Source organism: Aotus nancymaae, unplaced genomic scaffold, assembly GCF_030222135.1.
Source record: "Aotus nancymaae isolate 86718 unplaced genomic scaffold, 86718_ANA_hifiasm-v0.15.2.pri h1tg000008l, whole genome shotgun sequence".
In the NCBI taxonomy this organism is placed as follows: Eukaryota; Metazoa; Chordata; class Mammalia; order Primates; family Aotidae; genus Aotus; species Aotus nancymaae.
In genome coordinates, this window is record NW_026988419.1 from 56788937 (window position 1) to 56815756 (window position 26820).

Here is a 26820-nt window from a genome sequence, read left to right on the forward strand (position 1 = left end):
TGCATTTTAGGTTTTGGGGTACATGTGAAGAACATGCAAGATTGTTGCATAGGTACACACGTGGCAGTGTGATTTGCTGCCTTCCTCCCCTTCACCTATATCTGGCATTTCTCCCCATGCTATCTCTCCCCAACTCCCCACCCTCTGCTGTCCCACCCCTATTTCCCCCCAACAGACCCCAGTGTGTAGTGGTCCCCTCCCTGTGTCCATGTGTTCTCATTGTTCAACACCCGCCTATGAGTGAGAACATGCAGTGTTTGATTTTCTGTTCTTGTGTCAGTTTGCTGAGAATGATGGTTTCCAGGTTCATCCATGTCCCTACAAAGGACGCAAACTCATCGTTTTTCATGGCTGTGTAATATTCCATGGTGTATATGTGCCACATTTTCCCTGTCCAATCTATCATCGATGGGCATTTGGGTTGGTTCCAGGTCTTTGCTATTGTAAACTGTGCTGCAATGAACATTCGTGTGCATGTGTCTTTATAGCAGAACGATTTATAATCCTTTGGATATATACCCAGTCATGGGATTGCTGGGTCAAATGGAATTTCTATTTCTAGGTCCTTGAGGAATCACCACACTGTCTTCCACAATGGTTGAACTAATTTACACTCCCAACAGTGTAAAAGTGTTCCTATTTCTCCACATCCTCTCCAGCATCTGTTGTCTCCAGATTTTTTAATGATCGCCATTCTAACTGGCGTGAGATGGTATCTCAATGTAGTTTTGATTTGCATTTCTCTAATGACTAGTGATGATGAGCATTTTTTATATGTTTGCTGGCCTCATAAATGTCTTATTTTAAAAAGTGTCTGTTCATATCCTTTGCCCACTTTTGAATGGTTTGTTTTTATCTTGTAAATCTGCTTGAGTTCTTCGTAGATTCTGAATATTAGTCCTTTGTCAGATGGGTAGATTGCAAAAATTTTTTCCCATTCTGTTGGTTGCCGGTTCATTCTAATGATTGTTTCTTTTGCTGTGCAGAAACTCTTAAGTTTAATTAGATCCCATTTGTCTATTTTGGCTTTTGTTGCCATTGCTTTTGGTGTTTTAGTCATGAAGTCCTTGCCTATGACTACGTTCTAAATGGTATTGCCTAGGTTTTCTTCTAGGGTTTTATGGTGTTAGGTTTTACGTTTAAATTTTTAATACATCTGGAGTTTATTTTATCGTAAGGTGTAAGGAAGGGGTCCACTTTCAACTTTCTGTACATGGCTAACCAGTTTTCCCAACACCATTTATTAAACAGGAAATCCTTTCCCCAATGCTGGTTTCTGTCAAGTTTGTCAAAGATCAGATGGTTGTAGATGTGTAGTGTTGATTCCAAGGCCTCTGTTCTGTTCCACTGGTCTATATCTCTGTTTTGGTACCAGTACCATGCTGTTTTGATTACTCTAGCCTTGTAGCATAGTTTGAAGTCAGGTAGCGTGATGCCTCCAGCTTTGTTCCTTTTGCTTAGGATTGTCTTGGCTATGCAGGCTCTCTTTTTGTTCCATATGAAGTTTAAAGTGATTTTTTCCAGTTCTGTGAAGAAGTTCAATGGTAGCTTGATGGGGATAGCATTGAATCTATAAATTACTTTGGGCTGTATGGCCATTTTCATGATATTGATTCCTCTTAACCATGAGCATGGAATGTTTTTCCATCTGTTTGTTTCCTCATTTCCTTGAGCAGTGGTTTGTAGTTCTCCTTGAAGAGGTCCTTTGCATCCTTTGTTAGTTGTATTCCTAGGTATTTTATTCTCTTTGTAGCAATTGTGAATGGGAGTTAGCTCATGATTTGGCTCTCTGTTTGTGTGTTATTGGTGTATAGAAATGCTTGTGATTTCTGCACATTGATTTTGTATCCTGAGACTTTGCTGAAGTTGCTTATCAGCTTAAGGAGACTTTGGGCTGAGATGATGGGGTCTTCTAAATATACAATCATGTTGTCTGCAAATAGAGACAATTTGATTTCCTCTTTTTCTAATTGAATACCTTTTATTTCTTTTTTTTTCCCTGACTGCTCTGGCTAGAACTTCCAGTACTATAATGAACAGGAGTGGTGAGAGAGGGCATCCTTGTCTAGTGCCAGTTTTCAAAGGGAATGCTTCCAGTTTTTACCCATTCAGAATGATATTGGCTGTAGGTTTGTCATAGATAGTTTTTATTATTTTGAGATACTTTCCATCGATACCTAGTTTATTGAGGATTTTTAGCATAAACGGCTGTTGAATTTTGTCAAAGGCCTTCTCTGCATCTATTGAGATAATCATGTGGTTTTTTGTCTTTGGTTCTGTTTATGTGGTGGATTATGTTTATAGATTTGTGTATGTTGAACCAGCCTTGCATCCCCAGGATGAAGCCTACTTGACTGTGACAGATAAGCTTTTTGATGTGCTGTTGCATTCAGTTTGCCAGTATTTTATTGAAGATATTTGCATCAGTGTTCATCATGGATATTGGCCTGAAGTTTTTTTTTTGTGGCTCTGCCAGGTTTTGGTATCAGAATGATGGTGGTCTCATAAAATGAGTTAGGGAGGATTCCCTCTTTTGATATTGCTTGGAATAGTTTCAGAAGGAATGGTACCAGCTCCTCTTTGTATGTCTGGTAGAATTCGGCTTGAACCCATCTGGACCTGGACTTTTTTTTGGTTGGTAGGCTATTAATTGCTGCCTCAACTTCAGACCTTGTTATTGGTCTATTCAGGATTTCAACTTCTTCCTGGTTTAGTCTTGGGAATGTGCAAGTGCCCAGGAATTTATCCATTTCTTCCAGATTTACTGGTTTGTATGCATAGAGTTGTTTGTAGTTATCTCTGCTGGTAGTTTGTATTTCTGTGGAATCGGTGGTGATATCCCCTTTATCGTTTTTTATTGCATCTATTCAATTCTTCTCTCTTTTCTTTTTTATTAGTCTGGCTAGTGGTCTGTCTGTTTTGTTGGTCTTTTCAAAAAACCAGCTCCTGGATTTATTGATTTCTTGAAGAGATTTTGTGTCTCTATCTCCTTCAGTTTTGCTCTGATCTTAGTTATTTCTTGTCTCCTGCTACATTTTGAGTTTTTTTGGTCTTGCTCCTCTAGCTCCTTCAATTTTGATGATAGGGGTTGATTTTAGGTCTCTCCTCGCTTCTCATGTGGGCATTTATTGCTATAAATTTCCCTCTAGACACTGCTTTAAATGTGTCCCAGAGATTCTGGTATGCTGTGTCTTCATTCTCATTTGTTTCAAAGAACATCTTTATTTCTGCCTTCATTTCATTGTTAATCCAGTCGTCATTCAGGAGCAAGTTGTTCAGTTTCCATGTAGCTGTGTGGTTTTGAGTGAGTTTCTTAATCCTGAGTTCGAATTTGACTGAACTGTGGTCTGAGAGACTGTTATGATTTCTATTCTTTTGCATTTGCTGAGGAGTGATTTACTTCTAATTACGTGGTCAATTCTAGAGTAAGTGCAATGTGGTGCTGAGAAGAATGTATATTCTGTGGATTTGGGGTGGAGAGTTCTGTAGAAGTCTATTAGGTTTGTTTGGTCCAGATCTGTGTTCAAGTCCTGGATATCCTTGTTGATTTTGTCTTGTTGATCTAATATTGACAGTGGAGTGTTAAAGTCTCCCACTATTATTGTGTGGGAGTCTAAGTATCTTTGTAGGTCATTAAGAACTTGCTTTATGTATCTGGGTTCTCCTTTATTGGGTGCATATATATTTAGGATCGTTAGCTCTTCTTGTTGCATTGGTCCTTTTACCATTATGTAATGTCCTTCTTTGTCTCTTTTGATCTTTGTTGGTTTAAAGTCTATTTTATCAGAGACTAGGATTGCAACCCCTGTTTTTTTTTTTTTTTTGCTCTCCATCTGCTTTATGTTGGTAACTCACGGCGCTTTTCAGCCCGGCTTTGTTCTCCTGGACTGTGGGTTCAAAGACCATGGAAAAATCACAGTATCTGAACCGGAGTGCCAAGGAGGTAAAGTCCCCAATCTTCAGGCCAGTTGCAGTTCCCAGGTGGGGCAGCGCCCCACCCTGCCTCCGTTCACCCTCCTTGGGCTACACCCACTGTCCAACCAGTCCCACTGAAATGAACCTTGTACGTTGGTTGGAAATGTGGAGATCACTCGCCTTCTGCATCTCTCTCACTGGGAACTGTCCTCCGGAGCTGTTCCTATTTGGCCATCTTGGTGAAAGTCTTTTTTTTTTTTTTTTGAGTTGGGGTCTTGTTCAGTCTCCAGAGTTGCAGTGCAGTGGTTCAATCACACTCACTGTGGCCTTGACCTACCAGCTCACTTAGGACCTACCTAAGTGATCCTCCTGTCTTAATCTCCTAAGTAGCTGGGACTAAAGGCATGCACCACTATACCAGGCTACTTTTTGTATTTTTTGTAGAGACAGGGTTTCACCATGTTGCTCACACTGGTCTCCAACTCCTGGGCTCAAATGATCCACCTGCCTCAGCCTCCCAAAGTGCTGGGATTACAGGTATGAGCCACTGCACCTGGCCACATATTTTATTAAAAGTAGTAATATTATATTGGTGCAAAGGAAGGGATATAGTGCCAGAAATGAAAAAACCTGAAATCTGGTCCCACCTCTACTAATTAGTAGCCCTGTGACTTTAAGAAAGTCAGTTAAATACTCAAGCCTCAAAGTTTTCACCCATAAAATTAGAAAAGCAACATTCCCTGCCAACTTTCTGTTGCTGTAAAGATGAAATCACGCTTTTAAGGTACTATACAAAGGTATCATTTATTGGTACTCAGTAAATGATTTGAGAATTATGTTGTCCTTATCACAAACACCTCCCCATTCTGGCTAAAAGGAAATCAGACATGCATCTTTTGGGCTTGGAAGGAGGAAAAGGATCTTTTGAATCCTCTGAATTTCCAACAGCTAGTTTATGTTCAGGGGATTCACAGCATCTTGGCCTCCTACTGTTGTATTCCAGGCATCTCAGTGTTTAAGGAAATATTTCTTTAACTCCAGAGCAACCCAATTAAATGTAAAATATCTACCAGCCAGCCTATTGTTTTGTTTTTTTAAAAAAGTAGTATGTAGTTTTAAATAGTCAACTGAGGCTGGGCACAGTGGTTCATGCCTATAATTCCAGAACTTTGGGAGGCCAAGGCAGGAGGATTGCTTGAAGCCAGGATTGGGAGACTAGCCTGGGCAACAAAGTGAGACCCCATTTCTACAAAAAATAATAATAATCCAAGTGCTGTGTCTATAACCCCAGCTACTCAGAAGGCTGAGGCAGGAGGACTACTTAAACTAAGGAGCTTGAGGCTGCAACAAGCTATGATAGCACCACTGCTCTCCAGCCTGCGTGACAGAGCAAGGCCCTGTTTCTAAAAACATACATACACAGATAGCCCAACAATCAATTATGCTAGCATGATTGGTTATATCCATGAGCAGAAGGGAATCATAAAAGATCATAAACAAATTATGGCAGAACCAGAAAATACCACATACCCCAGAGATCGTGCATAGTGTCTCCCTTAGGAACAAAAGCCTCCTCTAGTCTATACACAGAGGGGCCTTGGCACAAGCTCAGAACAGGTTCCTGGTCTATGACAAGATGAAACTATCACTTTCATGAAAAGCTGGTACCAGATTAAATTGCATGATTTGATTTTCTGACTTCTTATGAACTAAATTTGCTCCTCTACCTGCAAACCACAAATATGATCATTCTTACCTTTTCAGTCTCGTGTAATCTAATATCAAGTATCAGATGGTTTCAGATTGCAGAGGCAATCTAAGTTATATCAGCAACACACCAATTATTCATTCATTCACCAAATAATTATTTAAGATGTCTATATGCAAGGCATTGGAGCATGCAAAAATGAATCACAAATCTAACTATTTTGTATTATTTAGACATCTTATTATCTATGAAGATTTGTATATTTGCTGCTGTGTAACCATAGTTTACAATGTTTCCATTTATGATACTTTCTTTTGAGACAGGATATTGCTCTGTCACCCAGGCTGGAGTGCAGTGGCACAATCATGGCTCACTGCTGACTTGAACTCTTGGGTCAAGCAATTCTCCCATCTCAGCCTCCCAAACAGTAGGGACTACAGGTGCACACCACCACATGGCTAATTTTTTTATTTTTATTTTTTGTAGAGATGGTAGGGGGGGGTCTCACTATGTTGCCCAGGCTGATCTTGAACTCCTGGACTCAAGCAATTCTTCTACCTCAGCCTCTCAAAGTGCTGGGATTACAGGCATGAACCACTTTATCTAGGCTTAATGGCACTTGAAAAAAAAGTATTAAGTAATAACATGGTTAAAATACTTTCAATGTAGTGCCCTTATCCTTTTAAGACAATGAAAGGCAAAAGATTGTTCGGAAAAATGATTTGGTGTTCTGATATGATCACACACATTGCTCCAGTGAAAACAGGAAATGTACAAGTATATTTTTTACCTAGTATAACAAAACAACTCAATAAAGTACGGGTGAAGTATACAGCCTTTATGATATATCTTGAAATTACTCTACTTTTATAGAGGATATTCATGTTGGCAACAGCTGTAAAAAATATGGAAATGTAAAAGAAGAGAGATTGAATATAGGATTTATCTATGGGCCCAGTACATTAAACTCTTAACACATGAAATGTGACAATAACTTAGACCCTCAACATCAGGATCATAAAGGGAATTTTAATGGTGACCTGTGCCTTCACGTCTAAAATTTGGATTTTTGTTGTTTTAAAGGTCTTTTTACATATTTTCCTGACTTGCACAATTACATCAATGTGTCAATTTAACCAATAAGACAAAACTAATTTGAAATCTGTGTTGCTAGATTACCCATCCTGACCTTACATGCAACAAGTGGAAACCTTTTCTTGGCTTCCTCTCAGCATCATACAAAGTGGGATCTTAGGCCATGCCACCAGGCTGGAAATCACAGCAGCTGTGGATTGTGCCTGTGGGACAGGCAGGATGCCCAGTCCTAAATCCTCTTTCCATGCAACATGCTAGACCTGTACAGAAAAGCAGGGTCAGTCTCGAATCTACAAGCTGTTAGGGGTGATGCAGCCATTCCTCCATCTGTTACCTGTAATTGCCACCTAAATGAGACACAAGCTGACACACTAGTCCTCTATAAAAGGTGGAAGGAAAGGGTAAAACCATCCCAGCATATATCATTTCTGCAAAGATTGAGTACCTGATCTTCATGGCCTCAAGAGAACCTGATGAGTAAAACTGGAGTTGTTGGGCACACAGCAAAGAAATGAACGCGATACCTATATCAGGAAGGCGCAGGAAAGTAGAAATAAAATAAAGCTTAATCCAGAGATCTAGGCTTGGGAGAAAAGAAAGGAGAATCAAGGAGTGAGAACAAAGAGTTCCGGGGCACCAGGGAACAGTGGATGAGTGACTGGGAGGTAAAGAGGTGAGAGACAAAGCACAATTCCCAAATCTGTCTTCTCTCTTCATTCCACTGGGCATCTTTTAGATCTTCACTTCCTTATAGCTCACATATGCCACATGAGTTGGTAGATAAAAGCAACCTGGTAATTAATTTTTTAAGTAAAAAGACCCTAAAGAGTTCCAGTTTAAAATGGCATCTGGCTAATGGCCCTGATATAGCCTTTTCCACTAAAATAGACACACACATCCACACACACACGCACACACACAGACACACACACACAAACATTTATGTTGTCACCAAAAATTAAGACTGCCAATCACCCTTACCACTAACTATAAGATGAATGGACCTGGATTTTTAAAGGCAATTAGTGGCCCACCTGTGCTTGCCACCAGCCCTAGAGAAAGCCCACCTGTCTGAAGTCAGAAAGAACCATTATCTCTTCCCCACTGTCTGCCACCTGGCTCATTAAATCAGCCATCCATTCTTCTACTATATAAGTGCTCCTTTTGAAGCTGAAGTGTTATTTTCCTTCCACATCCAATCTCTCATCGGTACTTTTTTCATAAAAACAGAGTAGCTGCTTAAAAAAGAATTAGTCATCAAGAGAATGGGAAGGCAGGTTTTAAAGGAGCCTCATTATAGTCAGGAAGGTGTTCCACTGAAGACAGCACAACATAAGGGAAAAGAGAACAACAACAAAAAATAAATCCTTGACAACCACATATGCTGAATATCACGGGCTTTCATGTCAGAAGGAATGAAATGAACATAAGACAAAAGCTAATCTTGGGTCAATATTTAAGGAAAGAAAGCAAGTCAAACAGCAGAAATTGAACCAGTGGTTCTGGGTCTCATCCAGAGCCTGCCCTCTGGATGTAGCTCTATAGAGAGAATTGAACGAGTGTTCAGTGGACAGAGTAGGACCTGCTGGAAACACCAGTCTGGATGGATCTTTTTTGTTAAGAGTGACAAGAAGAATAATTAACAAATGTATTTTGGTAAATGACATAGAAATAGAGATAGAAGGGCCGGGCGCGGTGGCTCACGCCTGTAATCCCAGCACTTTGGGAGGCCGAGGCGGGTGGATCACGAGGTCAAGAGATTGAGACCACCCTGGTCAACATGGTGAAACCCCGTCTCTACTAAAAATACAAAAAATTAGCTGGGCATGGTGGCGCGTGCCTGTAATCCCATCTACTCGGGAGGCTGAGGCAGGAGAATTGCCTGAACCCAGGAGGCGGAGGTTGCGGTGAGCCGAGATCGCGCCATTGCACTCCAGCCTGGGTAACAAGAGTGAAACTCCGTCTCGGAAAAAAAAAAAAGAAATAGAGATAGAAGAAATCATCCCAAAGGCTCAGAGGGAACACAGACTTCTGAAAATGATTTATCACAGGAATTATTTTTTATTTCGGAAAATTATTTCAATCTTCAACATAATTCAAGAAGTAGTAGCCTCTATGGAACAGAAGCAGATGCCCATAGCAAAATAGATCATGAGAAAAAGACAACAAGATGAGAGGAAAATGAAAATGTGTTAAAAAAGAATTTAAGTGAAATCAAAATGCCATGATGATGGTATTAAAATCTGCATTTGAAGCTCTTTCAAACAGAAATGACACTGCAGGTAAAGTAGGAGACCATGAGAAACTCCTCTGGTATCTAGAGGAAAAGAATAAAGATAAAAATGACTTAAGAGAAGATAATAGATAAGCGTTAAGTTTAGCCTAAAGCTACCTCCTTATGTATTTTAAGTTCAGCCTGAAGGTTTTTTAGTACATAGTGAACTGTAACCTAACTGGGTGTGTAAACAGACTAACCTACTCTCGTATCCATCATTGAGTTTTGGCCAATCACAGGCAGCCAGTGCTCACGTAAGGCAAATGCTGAGCTGACACCAATCGCGCTGTCTCTGTACCTTACTTCCCTTTTCTGTACATCACTTTCCCTGTTCTGCCCATAAATTCTCTACCACATGGCAGTGCTAGAGATTTTCTGAACCAGTTCTGGATTGGAGTAGCAGGGACTACCTGATTCGTGAATTATTCTTTGCTCAATTAAATTCCGTTAAATTTATCACAGCGGCATGATCTAACTGCAACCTCCACCGCCCGGGTTCAAGCAATTCTCCTGCCTCAGCCTCCCAAGTAGCTGGGATTACAGGCCCACGCCACCACGCACATGTCTGATCCATATAAGCAAAAGAAAAGCTTATAAACCAGCAGTCAAGGCAAAAAGCAATAAGCAGGCCCAAAATTTCATTATATATTGTTAAAAGATATAATCTACGATAAAGGGAGAATGGTCATAAACACTGTTATAGATCATATAATAGCAACATTTAGTAAGCAATGCTCATATATTAGACCATAAAGTAGCAATTAATTCTCCAAAGTAGAAATTCTAAAGGCCACAAATTTCCAACCACAATATGATCAAGCCAAAAACTATTATCACATATTGAGACAAACAAACTAATAAGCAAGTAAAACCAATAGCATAGAATCTTTAAAAAAAAAATTTCTCTAAGTTACAAAGGAAATCAAATCCTCAATAAGAGTAGGTTTTAAATAATATAATGAAGAAATAACATGATTAAGAATACTAATAAAAGTCGTGAGAGAGTGCCAAAATTCCAACCAGCAGTAAATTCATACTTTTAATAAATTATTAAGTCACCTAGGAAAATTAATAAATGAATAATTTGATAAACTGATAAATATGAGAATTGATAAAATAAATAAATTGAAAATAAAATGATAATGATGATGATGATGATGTTTGAGCACCTACCATGAGCCAGGTGCTGAATCAAGTGCCTTACATAGTTATCTTATTGAATCCCCACATTATTCCTGAGAGATGGGTATCATTATAGCTTGCAAATAAAGAAATTAAGATTTTTGAGATATTGGGTAATTTGTCCAAGATCACACAGCTAGCAAATGGCAGTCAGGAATTAATCCAGGTTTGTCTGAGTCCAGAGTCTTTATCCTTAATCCCTGCCATAACAGGACTAGAAAACAGAAAAGAGCTCATATGATAAATACAAACAACAGCTGGCTCTTTGGAAAAACTAGACAAAGACCTGACAAACTTAATAGAGAAACAGAGATAAAAATAAGGAACAAAAAAATTAAGAGAACATAACAGATACATTCAATTTACAAAGAATTATTCTTTATGTTATTAAGCTTATAAATACTGATATAATGGATTATTTCACAATAAAGCGTAAATCAATTGTGTTAATAAAAATGTGAATACTTGAGAATAATAATAAACAGATAAATAACACATAATAATAAATAAACAAATAAATAATAGGCAAATGAGATTGAAACCAGTCCAATTTTTCTCCCACTAGTATAAAGGAATGAAAACTTTACTGATCACTGCATATGGTTACAATACAACACCAGAACCCTCATCCCACCACCAGTTGCCTGTTGACCAACTCCTATATTAATCCCTAACTTTAGTGGGTTAGAGAGATGGATCTGAGACTTGTCTTTCATCTCTCAGCTGATGTTACCTGCAATAAGGCCTTTCTTCCCTAGCAATACTCATTGTCTCAATGATTGGCTTTTTGTGCAGCGAGCAACCAGATCTACTCTGAACCCTTGGTGTTTGGCAACAGTATTAAATCAAAGTAAAAATCTTCTGCACAGCAAAGGAAACTACCAATACAGTGAAGAGACAACATGCAGAGTAGAAGAAAATATTTATAAACCATACATCTGATAAGGGGTTGATCCCCAAAATACATAAGAAACTCATACAACTCAGTGCAACAAACAACTTGACTAGAGAACAAGCAAAGGATTTGAATAAACTTTTTCCAAGAAGACATGTAAATGACCAACAAGTATATGAAAAGGTGCTCACCATCACTAATCATCAGGGACATGCAAATCAAAATCACAATGAAATACCACCTCATACCTGTTAGAATGGCAATTATCAGAAAGTCAAAAAATAGCAAGCATTAGGAAGGATGTGGAGAAAAGGGAACGCTTGTACACTGTTAGTGGAAATGTAAATTAATACAGCCATTATGAAAAACAGTATAGACTCTCAAAAAGTTAAAAATGAAACTGCTGTGTGATCCAGCAATCTCATTGGGTACATATATCTCATTGGGTACATAGCCCAATTGTTCCACAGAACTCACATATATGGTTTCTTTTGAATAAACACAGAAATTGGCTCTTCTTGTCTTAAAACTTGAGAAAGTTACATTTGTCTTATCTGAGTTTCTTTCTCAGGAAGCCAACCATCAGGACTCCCAGATAGTGTCAAGGAACTGAAACTCACCAGACCACTGCATCTGGACAATGAGATGCCAAATCCTTCACCTGTGATGACTGCCTGTCTGACCACATGCTTTCTGTTGGCCAACTCCTCTTGCTTATCCCTCCCTAATTCCTATTTTCCCACATACAGGTACATTTCTCCCCTGCTGTATAAAACCATAATTTTAGTCAGTTGAGAAGATGGATTTAAAACTGATCTCACATCTCCTTGGCTGCAGCACCCAAATAAAGCCTCCTATCCTTGCAATAATTATTGTCTCCATGTTTGCTTTCTGTGCATTGGGCAAAGGGACTGAGACCAAAACCCTGGTGCTTCAGTAACATAGCCAAAGGGAATAAAATCAGCAAAATCAGCATGTTGAAGAGACAACTGCACTTTATGTACCCTCAGCACTATCACAATAGACAAGATATGGAATCAACCTAAGTGTTGATTAACCTAAGTGAATCAATCTAATCAACAGATGAATGGATAAAGAAACTATTCAGATTGAAAAAGAAAAACAAAAAGGAAGGAATTCCTGTGATTTTCAACAACAGGGATGAACCTAGAGAACATTATGTTAAGCAAAATAAGGCAGGCACAGAAAGTCAAATACTGCATTATCTCACATGTGGAATCTAAAAAAGTTGAATTCAGAGAATCAGAGAGTAGAATGATAGTTCCCGGGGGATGGAGAGAGAGGAAGTGGGGAGATATTAGTCAATAGACACAAAATTTCAATTAATCAAGAAAAAGAAGGTCAAGAGATCTATCGTACATGGTGACTATGGTTAATAACAATGTCTTGTATACTTGAAAATCACTAGGAAAGTAGATTTGGAGCATTCTTGTCACAAAAAAATGTGAAATATTTGAGGTAATACATGTATTAGCTCAATTTAGTCACTCTACAATATATACATATTTTAAAATATGTTGTATACATAAATATATACAATTTTTATTTGTCAATTTAATTGATTAATTAGCATGGGATTTAATTGTTAAAGTTTAACTAAAACCATAAAAAAAGAACTGACCATCACATTTTGGGAAGAACAAAATAACAAGATGAAAGACTTGTCTTTCATCTCTCAGCTGATGTTACCTGCAATAAGGCCTTTCTTCCCTAGCAATACTCATTGTCTCAATGATTGGCTTTTTGTGCAGAGAGCAACCAGATCTACTCTGAACCCTTGGTGTTTGGCAACAGTATTAAATCAAACTACAAATCTTCTGCACAGCAAAGGAAACTACCAACACAGTGAAGAGACAACATGCAGAGTAGAAGAAAATATTTATAAACCATACATCTGATAAAGGGTTGAGTAATGAAAGAAGACCTCAGTGATAAAAACATACTATAAAGCTTTAGCAATTAAATGGCAAAAAAACTGTAGCAAAAATCAGAAGGCAGTTCAATGGAATGGAATAAATAGCTTAAAAATACACCTGTTATATAAAGGAATTTTGTATGTAATTAAGATACCATCATAATCAGTGGGAAAAGACTCAGTCAATGCAGCCAGATAAACATGTGGGACTGAGAAGTAAACAAGAATTAGATCCTTCCCTTTTACCACACACACACACACACACACACACACACACACACTCAGACACCATAAAAACCTTAGAAAGTGGGTAAATACACAATCGAAAAATTGGGGAATGTTTTCTAGGCATAAATATAATAGAAAATGTCAAAAAAAGTAAAAATTCAATAGGTTTGACTACATGAAAACATTAAACTTCTCTATTTCAAAAACAATATAAATAAAATTTAAAAGCAAACAACAAGCTGGTAAAATACTTTTTTTTTTCAAACTGTGTTGGATAATATATCACTCTACATTGTGTATAAGGAGCTCATACACTTCGATAAAACCCCATACAGGTAGTGGATTTCTGTCAGTTAGGTGCCCAGATCCAACACTTTTCCCCTTTGGAGGAAATCTCATGGTGGACAGGTTATATCCCTGCTTGCTGGCCCATAGGAGGAGACTCTGCGACCTAAACCCAGCCAGTCAGATGTTCCCACCTGAGCCTTTGTGTCTGTGAAGGTGAGACAGAAAGAAAAAGGATCCACTGGAGATTATCCACAGATTCTGTGGTGGAGTCCAGAGGCCAAAGGAGTCATTGCTTAGCGGCCATGGTGCTGGCCACTGTCCAGCATAAATGTGGTAGCTGTGGTGCCTTAATGGGCTACTCCTGTGGCAGGATGTGGACTGTGCCTTTTCCTCCTTGGCTCCTGCGCAAGCCTGGTTCTCGGTGTTGCCCTCAATTCTGTGAACTACCCAACAACTTTGCAACAAATTCTTTTTCTGTTTAAATTAACTAAAGTTAATTACCAAGTGCCAAGTAGCACACCTCTATGGTCACAATATATAAACTGAAAATTCACAGAAAAAATATACATTGTTAATATGCATTGTTAAATGCCCAATCTCACTATATCAGATAAATTATTTCTAGAAAATAAAAGCCAAAATTTGGGGTTAAAATTAGCATACTTCTTAGTTAAAAATATCTTGAATTAGTAAAGACATGGTAGGAATACAAATTTATATACTCTTTTTGGAAAGCAGTTTGAGTTTATATGCCAAAAACTTTCAAAATGCCCATATCTTTTTGATATACAATTCTTATTCTAGAAATGTATCCTAATAATCATTTATGCAGACAAAGATTTATAAGGATATTCATTTTAGCTTTTTTAAAAGTTAAAAAGTATAAACAAAGATTTGTTTAACAAAACGAAAATGGTTAAACACATATCTACATCCAGCAGAGTCTTTCTTAATGCACTTCTGCTAATCCACTTACTTGATTAGTCCGTCATCTTTACTCCCTTTGTAAAGCACATGGAGCACTCCTCATTAGCACTTTACCCATGCACTTTCCACTCCAAATTTGGGTGGGAATTTAACAAGAGTGGGATGGGTCTGTGTCCAGCCTATTTATGCTCTTGGTAACTGCTATTGAAATTATATATGGAAAAAGAAAGACAACAGTTGTTTCATGAAATTTAAGTTGTATGATTTGCAAAATTTAGCCAAAATCAAATTGCCAAAAAAAAAGGAAGTAAGAAAAGAACATTGCTATTGCAAATCAAAAAGTCCATAGCAGTGATTCTCAAGACTGAGAACTGTTGATTTAACAAAGGTCTATTCTCAATTTTCAATTGTCTCTAAGTTCTTTTTCTATTTAAAAACAAGCAAAAATAAAAACCTAGAAATTACAAAAACATTATTGATACTGTTTATGCCAGAAAGCTCAAATTGTCAGTCATAATTAAAGAAACAACCTTGTCCTACACTTTTTTAAAATGGTGAATGAATATATATATATGCTTTAATTTTTTTTTAATGTTTGAGAAATACATGTGTTTTAAAATATATATATCATATAATTTATTTCACTGTTTCGCACTAGTTATTTCACTGTGGACTGCAGGTCCTCAAGCACTATAAGTCCACATACCAAGTGTGAAGCCACGTGTTCCCAGATGAGTAAAGGCAGTGCTGGAACACAGGGTCAGGTTGGCATTGCTGAGCCGTCCCTGGCTTTCCCTCACACCAGGAAGATAGCCACAGAGCCAAGGAGCCAGTGGCAGGGATGCAGGGCTGGCATTTCCAACAGGAGAAGGTTTTTGCCTCATGCTTCTCTCTCCTTAGCAAGAGAAAAATCTTTTCCAAAAGCCCCTATCAGACTTCACTTTATGTCTCATTGGCAGAACTGTGTCATTTGCTAACCCCTAATCTACTTGCAGACCAAGAAGAATGGGATCGTCATGATTGGCTGGGAATGAATCATGGGCAGCCAAGTCTCAGGGCTTCAGTCAGTCCAGTTTTCTCCTCCTAAGCTGGGAGGATTCCCATCCTCACTGAACAAGTTGTTTCCACACATCTGAACAAAATCAGGGTCATTTTAGCTAGGACATAGAGAACTTCTGTGTAGTAGGTGACAGCAGTATCCACTGCACCTGCTTTAAACCAGCTACTGGCCTGAGCACACACCTTAAGAGAATACATCCAAACCCAGTTACTAAAATCATTCTAAAAAGGAGACTACAATATTGCATTTATGGTATACAACTAATTTAAATATATATACACATGTATGTTATATATACACATATACTTTTTAAAACTGGAAGAAAATATATAAAATATTTTCTTTTGTTGAGTTTATGAGTTGATTTTAATTTTCTAATAGCTTTTTATATTTTCTCATTTTTTTCTAATGGATACATAATCACTTTAATAAACTGAAAAAAACATTATTTTTAATGATTTTGTGTAATAATATATTCATGTCTTCCAATTGTACAGCAGTTTTATACACATTATTTCACTTTTTACCTGTAAAATTGGGATAAGAATAATACTTCATAAGAAAAATGCAATAGCACATGTAAAATGCCAGGGATAGTGCCTGGTAGATAATGGAAACTCATTAAATACATACTATTGCTATTATTTCACATTAACTCTCTGACAGAGGTAGAAAGGAATCACTGCCCTTCTTTTATATTAGACAACCAAGGCTAAGAGAATTTCAGTGATTTGCCCAAGATCATGCCACTTGCCAAGACCAGTGTTCCTTTCAATTACACTATCAATGTTTCAATGGTCTTCATCCATGGTACAGATGATTTTAAAAAGTTATATTCCTAATTTCCTGTCTAAAATTAGGATTTTGTTGAGATATAATTTTTTAATTTTAAAAATCATAATACAATATATTTCTTTCTGGTTGTTGAAATATAATTTACATACCATAAACTTCACCCTTTTAAAGTATACCATTCAGTGACTTTTTAGTATATTCATGAGGATGCACAACTATCACTATTACCCAATTTTAGAACATTTTCATCACTCCAAAAGGAAACCCCATATCTCTCAGCAGTAATTCCTGATCTCCTCTCCCTGGAGTCCCTGGCAATCACTAATTTGTTTTCTGTTTCTGTGGTTTACCTATTCTAGACATTTCCCATAAATTGAATCATACAATGTATGGCTCTCTGTGACTGCTCTTACTCAGCATGAAGTTTTAAAACCTCATTCATGTTGTAGCATGTATCCATACTTCATTCCTTTTTATGGCTAAATAATATTCCATTTATGGATATATCACATTTTATTTAGCTATTCATCAATTATATGCTAAATTTATAGGCACAGCAATTTGATAGTTAATAAACAAACCAGTATATGAATTAGCAAAATACAGTAAACCAGTAAAATAACTAAATAAAATGACAAGTAATCAAAAAACAAATCAGTAAAATTCAGCTCATCTCGTCCATCCAGGACTTTTTAACTTTTTATTTGTACCAGCGCTGGAAAACTCTAAACAGTGTTCACCTTCAATAATAAAATATCAGCCATATTTCTATTAAAAATTAAAAATATACATTTTTCACCTTACCTTGGAATGATTTTTTTGTTTGTTTTCTGTTAACTTACCAGAGGCCAAAATATTCTAATTATTTCCAGACTCTCCTGTGCTTCAACTCATCTGCAAGTCTTTTAGCCTAGAGTCTCTCAGCTATAAACTAGAAAATATGTGCGTCTCTGATACAGATACAGTGTTGTTGGGAAGCCTGGTTTTCCCTTCCCTGAGGCTTTGAGAGCTATGCTTACTTTTTTCTGTAGATGTTTAAATAGATGACCACTGGGGTCCTGTCCAACTCCAGGAGTCTATGATTCTAGTTTTTTGGTTGTGTTTGTAGTCATCACCACCCTCATTCTAATTCTATTCAAGTCAAGTAATTTAGATGGGACTTAACTTCTTGAGGTTCTGGTGGCAGGATGATACGGAACAAAAGGACAGTGGTATCAGATGTATCCTATTACAGCAACCCCAAAGATTTATATAGCACTTCATAATTTACAAAGCACACTCCCCATGCTATTTATCATACAGTTTCCTATGGTAGCCCCTTGAGTATGTCAGGCTTTTTATCAAGAAGAAAATGAAATTTGTGAACTGGTTCAAGTTCATGGACAAGTGACAGATCTGGGACTCCTGCCTCTCAAAGCCTGTTCATTGAATTGTCTCACCAAGCACCCACCTCCAATGGCACTGGGGCTGTGAAGAATGAGCTGCTGAAAGGCAAACATTGATGACCAGCATGCATTTATGGTGTTCACAAGGGTGGCTTCACTGACATGCCTGTGCCGAATGGGAATAAAGGGAAGGGACTCACAGAAGTAAAACAACAGTCAGAGAAGCAAGCAAAACAATGTCCAAGTGCAGTCAAGGCCAATGCCTCCTGGACTATATGAAAAAGAATACTCCGCACTACAAGCCCCTCATTTACCAAAAGCTTCCAAGAGATGAGGGCTTTCAAACTGCTTATGGAAAGTCATTTAAAGTTGGCACTATCCATCCAATTTGAGACCTTTCCACCAGAACATTGCTTGGTAACATAGTGGTCTTCACCCTGAGCTTCTACAAATGAATGTTAAGTTGCTATTAAGGATCTGTGGACAGAGAAGGCACACCACCACGGGTAAGCCATGTGTAAAATAAGCAAACTTCCTTGCTCACATTTCAATCTATTTCAACATTCATCAGGTCCGTCAAAATTTTTACCAGACTCCAAGACCTACATTTTGCACCCACTTTTACTAACATCAACCATTCCTTCATATACATCGCTATGCATATACCAGGTGTTTGCATATAATACTTCATTGCAACCCATCTGTGAAGGAGGCATTATTATCCCCATTTTACCGATAGACAAACTGGGCTCAGAAACAGATAATTTGCCCAAGCTACTTGTGGGTAGAGCTGTCATTTAAATTCAGGTCTCTCTTGTTCCAAACCTATTTTCTTTCTACTAAATTGCAATGCCTCTGTTCTAACTTGTCAGAATTTCAAGCAAAACCCTGAAATTCTAAAATAAATAAGTAAATAAAATTTTTCTAAATTAAAAGCTTTTGCTCTTCAGAAAAAAACCTGTTTAAAAAGGCAAGCCAGATTGCAATAATAGATATGCAGTTGAAATACATAAAACATTTTGCAGAAGTTTTTATTAGTATAAACTTGTAAGCATTCAAATTTCTACATACACTTATATGTACTATAAAGTAAATTAATGAATAATGAAGCTGTCTTGATAAGCACAGTTGCAACAGACATTAACTCCTGTCTCCAACAGATTGCTGTACTTTGTTCAGATTGCATAGAATTGAGACTATCATAATTCACATATATTAACAGATACAAATGGTAATTGTCTTCTAACAGCAGTTTGTGATGTCAAGCCACACCTTGGTAAAACAGATGACAAAAAAAAAAAGTTGTATTCTGTCTGCATTAAAAACCTATTTCACCTGCTTGCACAAGTTGACATGTTAATTATCCACAGTGTGTTAAAAATTGGTATGTGTCACATTTTAGTGTGCATGTTGTGTTTTTTAACTTTTAAGTTTGGGGTACATGTGCAGGTTTGTTACACAGGTAAACCCGTGTCATGAGAGTTTGTTGTACAGGTTATTTCATCACTCGGTATTGAGCCTAGTACATATAGTTATTTTTTTCTGCTTCTTACCTCCTCCCACCCTCCACCCTCAAGTAGGCCCCAGTGTCTCCTGTTCCCCTCTTTGAATCCATGAGTTCTTAATCACTTAGCTCCCATTTATAAGTGAGAAAATGCAGTATTTCGTTTTATGTTCCCTGTGTTAGTTTGCTAAGGATAATGGCCTCCAGCTCCATCCATGTTCCCACAAAAGACAGGATCTCATTCTTCCTTATGGCTGCATAGTATTGTATGATGTATATGTATCACATTCTTTATCCAATCTGTCATTGATGGGCATTTAGTTTGATTCCACGTCTTTGCTATTATAAATAGTGCTGCAATTAACATTCGCATGCATGTGTCTTTATGGTGGAATGATTTACATTCCTCTGGATATAAACACAGCAATGGGATTGCTATGTTGAATGCTGGCTCTCCTTTTAGCTCTTTCAGGAACTGCCACACTGCTTTTCCCACAATGGGTGAACTAATTTATACTCCCACCAACAGTGTATAGGTGTTCCCTTTTCTCCACAACTTCACCAGCATCTGTTATTTTTTGATTTTTTAATAATAGTCATTCTGACTGCTGTGAGATGGTATCTCATTATGGTTTTGATATGCATTTATCTAATAATCAGTAATATTGAGCTTTTGAAAATATGAATGCTTCACAAATTCCATGTCATTCTTGCAAGATGCTAATCTTCTCTGTATTATTCCAATTTTAGTATATGTGCTGCTGAAGCAAGCACACATGTGTTTCTTATAATTTTAGTAGTCATTTAAAGTGTATTTAATATTTTAAATGAATTCTTCCCAAATTGATCTCTAAATTCAATGCAATCTCAATCAAAATCCTGCAGGTTTCTTTGAAGAAATTGAAAAGCAGATGCTAAAATGTATATGGAAATGCAAAGGACCTAGAATAGCCAAAAAAATTAGAAAAAGAATAATAAGGTTAAAGGATTTATTACTCTACTTGATTCTGAAACTTACAAGAAAGCTACTATAATCAAGAGAGTGTGGCACTGAGGCAAGGATAGACCTATAGATTCATGGAACAGAATAGAGAGTCCAGAAATAAAACCAAAGTTATATGGTTGATTTTTGACAAAGATGTGAACATAACTAAATGGGAAAATCAGCAAAATAGTGCTGCAACAACTACATATCTGTAGGGGGGAAAATTAAGCTTACAACATATTTTAAAAACTAACACAAATACACCATAGACCGAAACAGTAAGAGCTAACACTATTACATTTCTGAAAGAAAACATAAAAGAAAATGTTTGTGACACCGGTTAGGAAAGGCGTTTTTAAACAGGACACAAAAAGCACAACTCATAAGAAAAAATATTTATAAACCTTTTCAAAATTAAAAGCTTTTGCTCTTCAGAAAAAAAACTGTTAAAAAAGGCAAGCCAGAGAGAAATAATAGATACACAAAACTTATCTACATATCTGACAAAAAGTCTTGCATCCAGAATATATAAAAGATTGTTATGGCTTAAGAAAGCAAGAGCCCAATAAATTGGGGAAAAGATTTGAAGAGACTCTTTACAAAAGAAGTTATACAAACTCCAGTAAGCATATAAAAAGATGCTCTACATCACAAATTCTGAGGGAAATGCCAATTAAAATCACAATGAGCTACTTATACACACTTGACAATATCAAGGATCGGTGAAGAGGTAGGGCAACTGGAGCTCTCATACATTGACTGTGTGGAAGTATAAAATGGTACTACTTCTTACATAGTTAAATGCATACAAGCCATGTGACCTAGCAATCTTTGTGCTAGGTATTTACCCAAGAGAAATAAAAATATGTCCACACAAAACTTTTATATAAATGTTTATAGCAGCATTATTCATAATCATCAAAACTGGAAGCAACCCAAGTGTCCCTTACTAGTGAATGGATAAACAAATCGTGATGCATCCAATGGAGTATTACTCAGCACTAAAAGGAACAAAAGATTAGCACACTCAACAACATAGGTGAATCTCAAAAATATTATGGTAGGTGAAAAAAGTTAAACACCAAGGGCTTACAGACTATGATTCTGCCTATGTGAAATTCTAGGAAAGGCAAAACCATAGCAACGAAAAGCAGATCAGTAGTTGGTTAGCCGGGGCCAAGTTGGGGAATAGATTAACTGTGGGGGCACAAGGGAACTTCTAGGGTGATGGAAATGTTCTGATTTGATCATGGCAATGGTTATGCAGCTATATACAATTACCAAAATACATTAAACTATTCACTTAGAATTTTATCTTATGTAAAGTATATCTCAATAAAACTATGGGGAATACACTTTTTGAACATACTAGGGACTTTTTTTTTCTTTTTAAGGGGTTTCTTTTGGGGAAAAAAAAATGTACCTAGAATAAGAACAGAAGTATGCTCCCTTCTGAGAAAGAATCCTTAGAAAATAGAAATTAAGCCAAAATATATAACATTACCTATGTCTTTTAAAACTTTTCTTGTCCCTCTAATTTCCATCTTAAGAAAACTTAGAAATAAATCAATTACACTTTAAATACTTTTGGCAGATTTGAATATGTGCAGGACTGCTGAATATTAAATAGGTTCACAGAGAAACTCTTTGTAACAGAATACCTTTCCATTTGACAATAACCCTTAAGGCATTCAAAGACAAGTGAGAAACAGACTGTTTTGGTTTGTTGGTTTTTTTTTTTGTTTCATTGCTTAGCTATTTCATCATGCTTTCCTACCTCCAGAAAGCGTATTTATGACACATCAGTCAACACCCAGTGTCAGATAATTAGCTATTAACATACTTCACCTATACTGTGATGAAAATGATATCACAACTTGCAAGAGATCCCCTTGAAGATGAAACTGAAAGAAATGGCGGCCACATGTTGTTTCAAACCTGTATTCATTACACCTCCTGACTGCATGTCAGACAAAAGGGGCCAAACAGATGTGTAAAAATAGCTGTTTAACAGGGGGGAAATACTGTAAAATTGTTTATGGCAGGACAGCGGGTTCTTACAGGCAAAGTAAATTACAAATAGATTTCTCAATTACTTTTTAAAGCCTGGTATTTGATTCTTATATAACAGTCAAAAATCAATTTTGCATGGAATTTATGTGAATGCCTCATTATTAATAAAACAGCGGTTGGCGGCTGCTACTTCCTCCCCACAACGGCAGCACGCAGTGGGGAAGCGTTCACGTGCCAGGCTGTGCAATTCTTTATCTTTTTATCCTCTGGTTCAGCATCATAAAATAGAAAAGGAAGAGATGAATGCTAAGTAAATTTTAGGCGTGGGCTTCTGACAGCATCTATTTCATGAGGGCGTTTGGGTGCCCTGAGAGTACTTGGTGATGGGTGCTGAGAGAAGCCCTCACCCCACTCCCTGCTCATATTGTACCCTGAAGGTCTTTTTCAAAAAACTAAACTTATAATTAAGCAAATAACTCTAGTTGTTGAAAAAGTCATTGAGCTCTATTTCTTGTCCTATCCCTAGCATAACCCACCTCAGTGCTAGAGTTCACTGACGACCCTATGAATTGATTTAAAAGGACTGGCCAGTGGCACTTTTCTCCAAATTGCTTTATTTCTCCAAAAGAAAATTATTAATTTTGAAAAGAACTTGCTCCTGACCCAAACATTCTAAGAACATAACAAGTATATTTCTCATTCAACAAACAGGAAATTTGAATTCCACTAATGTCTACAGACCATAACACTCTGCTCCCTACACTGTACTTGATTCATCAAACCATGAACACTCCCCACTTCCCAAATGAAAAGTGTAGTGTAGTGAGAAAACCTAGCTTCTCTGGTTAGCCCTCCCTAACCAACTGGATGACTTTAAACAGTCATATCACTATTTTAGGCCATGTCTGTTAACTGGTAAAATAAAAGAGTTTTCAAAATTATCTGAGGCTTCCTTCAGCTAAGACTTGGCAATGAGAAGAAATCATTGTATTCCCATTACATGTGAAAAGCAAAAAAGAAAATTCTATTTTTGGCCAACAACATGGAGAAAGCTCATCTTCAGAGGTTACATTCACCTAAAGAGTAGCTACCTGCTATTTCTTCTATTGGGTGCATGCCTCAAAAATGCTAATGCAGAAAAAGACAGGGCGATACACTGAGTGCTTTCAGCAAGTTTCCAGAAACTGATTCATTCTTGATTTGAATATCTGCTCTGTGCATAATTACACCTGGTAACTGTGAGCAAGGTGTGGACAATGCTCTTGCCCCCTTAGCATTTGTGTCAACAGTTAATTAGGAATGAAATGCTAACACAGTTTTTAAATCAACCCCAAAAAGCTATAGTAAAATCTAGTTTAACAAACAGACATGCATATCAGATGATTCCTTGCAGATACAGAATACCAAGAGTTTACTTACCAATGAAAGTCAAAGGTAGGTAAGATCTTACCCACGTTGTTTTTTTTTTTTTTGTTCGTTTCTGTTGTGTTTTGTTTTGAGACAGTCTCTTGCCCAGGCTAGAGTGTTATGATGTGATCTCAGCTCACTGCAACCTCTGCCTCCTGGGTTCAAGCGATTCTCCTGCCTCAGCCTCCTGAGTAACTGGGACTACAGGCATGCACTACCACATCTGGCTAATTTTTATATTTTTAGTAGAGATGGAGTTTCGCCATGTTGGCCAGGCTGGTCTTGAACTCCTGACCTCAAGTGATCCACCTGCCACAGTGCTGGGATTACAGGCATGAGCCACCACACCCAGCCCCCACAGGTTTGTTTTTAAGAACTGGATTTGATATACTATTGAGAAACAAAGTGGCTTAAATATATCAATTTATTATAGAGTTTTAAAAAATAATGACTTTTTCTTTTATTCTTCTGCTAATTATTTGCATGATTAATCTGACTTAACTTATCTTCACTGAAAATCACACAGTTGATCCAACTAAAATTAGCATTATTTTAGGGACAAGAATGAAGGATACATTTTTTTTTCTCTTAAGTCAAATTCACATTTGGGTTTTGTTGTGCATGTACTGCTAATAAATGCAGAGAGAAGCTTGTTCACTGCTGACTATGGTTGATTGCCTAACAGGTCCCATCCTGTACCCCTACCTATATCCATGCCCTTTGCCCTATGACTTTGCAATTGCTCTCACTATAGAAGCAAATCTATTTTCCAGCTGGGCATGGACACGTGACTTGCTTGGGCCAGTAGAACGAGATGGATTGGACAGATGTTCCAGCTCCAGGCCCGGGCCTCAAGGTCCAGATTTCTGCTTGTTCTCTCCTATTTCTGCCATTGCCATGATGAGGACATGCCCATGTTATCTGTGGGTTCCAGAAAAAGGAGGACAGACTTGTGGAAGAAAGCAAAGTCACTCTACACAAGCCCAAACTAGGTGAACCAGCACTCAGACTCAAGAGGGAGCTTAGGCAATAACCTACCCTTGCAGAAACAGAAGAAAAACCATCTACTATTGCATGCCACTGAGATACTATGGCTGCTCACTATGTGCCAATTTTAGAGCAACAGGTTACTAGCATACTGACCTTTCCAAATACTACCTGATACTTAGGATGATGCCAACGTTGCCAAATCTCCTCCAAAAAAGTGACCACTTGTCTTTTCCCATCTTTATTAACGAGTGCTAGATCGATTCCAAATTAGTCATATTCTTTTGGGTGAACAATCTTCCTCATGTTCTCTCAGCATTTTAGGTGAAAAGTTGTCCAATTTTGGTGCACCCAGAATGACCTGGAGAGCTTCTTAAAACACATATTGCTGGGCCCCACCTCCAAGAGTTTCTGATTCAATCCATCTGGGGGCAGCCTGGACCTGAGAATGTGCATTTCTCACATGTGCCTGGGTGGTGCGGATGCTGCTTCTAGGACCACGCTGTGAGAACCACTTGCTTATTAGGCCAAGAAGGGTTAAGCACAATGTTGTTGGTTCACATACCCATCTGTGTTTTCCCAAGGCACATTTTCCAACACCTTCTCCAGCTGACCAATAAATGAGTAGGGCCAGAGCCAAGATTCCACAGCCTTCCAGATGAGTTCCCTCTGGAAGAGGCAGTCTCTGCCATAAACAGCAGAGTTACCAATCCACACAGAAGGGATTCAGCATCACCCCTTGCCCTGAACTTACAGTTATCCCAATAGTTTGGGAAACTTCCTGGCTTGCACCCAAGGTACCCTGATTGAGGAGGTTAAAAGAAAGTTCACAGTTCTTCTCAGTGTCCACCTGAAAGCATTTGTTCTTAAATTCTTCATCTTTGGATTCACAGGTTTTACTGTCAGGGAAAAATCTTCACCCCATCTATTTAAATGTGTGCAATCAATTTCCGTCTCAAATCCCCATGGCAGGTATTCTCATTTCTTCCCACTTGCTGTGCATGCAGTGATCCCCCACTGGGAAACCAGAACAGCTTTTGCTCATGGTGAAGCTCAACTCTGTCTGATTTTTTTTTCAATCATTTAAGTCAAATTTGAACTCAGACACTTGCACATGGCTTCTCAGTATCAGCAAGAGTTGGCAAGTATCTGGGTCTTCTGAGCAAGCTTTATTTGCAGTACTGCCTCAGAAAATTACACCAAATTAAAAAGCTGCCCCTTGAAATTTAACATTTTTAAGATGCAATAGGGAAATAGTAAGCAATTATAATGAACTGGCCAGCCTGCTTTACCTTTCACATCCTCTTTTTTCTTTTCCTTTTTTTTCTTTTTAATAAAGCATGGTTTTCATCTGCTAACTGCTTCACTATTCTAACTCAATGGTGGTGCTTTGAAGAAGGGTAGAGTTGCCCTAGAGGTGCATGAGCACTTGCCCAGGGGCCTGGGGAACGTCTGGCACTTTCCTGCTCATAGTCTGGGATAGTGGAAATATTTCCAATCTGTTTTATTGCAGTAGTTTGACTCTATTTTGAGAATCTTTTTATTCTGTAAAGAATTTTATAAGAAACTTGATGCTCAATAACTCATTATGAAGGTCTATTTTACCTATAATCAAGTTGTATACTCTTTGACATGTTTAAAGTGTTGTCTTGATGCAAATAGCTATGTATCAAGCATGTACTACGGGCAGGCATTGTGCCAAGCAATTTAGATACAAAGATGAAAATATCCTCTCTGTTTTCAAGTGCTTATAATTCTTTTGATGAAACAGACACCAAAATGAATAATTATTCCTACCTTCATTCAACACCTAGCTGGCCTCTTATGTTCTAGGCACAGTGCTTACTGTATAGTACACACACAACAATAAAAAGGGTAGCCTTGGTTCCTGCTCAAAGTGTAGTCTTGTGAGAAAGTCAGATAGTTATCCCCAAAAAGTGTGATAAATATTATATCATCAGACAACCATGTGGCAAGAGCATGAGGTAGGAGATCTTGTCTATGAAGTTTGGAGAGAGCTTTAGGAAGAAGTAACAAGTTAAAACCTGAAAATACAAAACAGGAAGCTGAGAAAGGAGGAAGGAAGAAGGAAAATATCTAGATGGGCTCAAAGGTTGGAGAGGATTGATATTGAATTGAATAAAAAATTGAGAAAACTTCAGTTTGATGAAAAAGCATGAAGGAGGGATCTTCATGCTTTTTTCATTCTCTATTGAATGAAAAAATGAAAACATG

General features: G+C 37.6%; 1 pseudogene; it reads right to left on the minus strand.

Annotated features, from left to right (window-relative positions):
- Window positions 1-19867: 19867 nt before the first annotated feature.
- LOC135273710 (U6 spliceosomal RNA) lies at window positions 19868-19967 on the minus strand (annotated as a pseudogene).
- Window positions 19968-26820: the final 6853 nt, after the last annotated feature.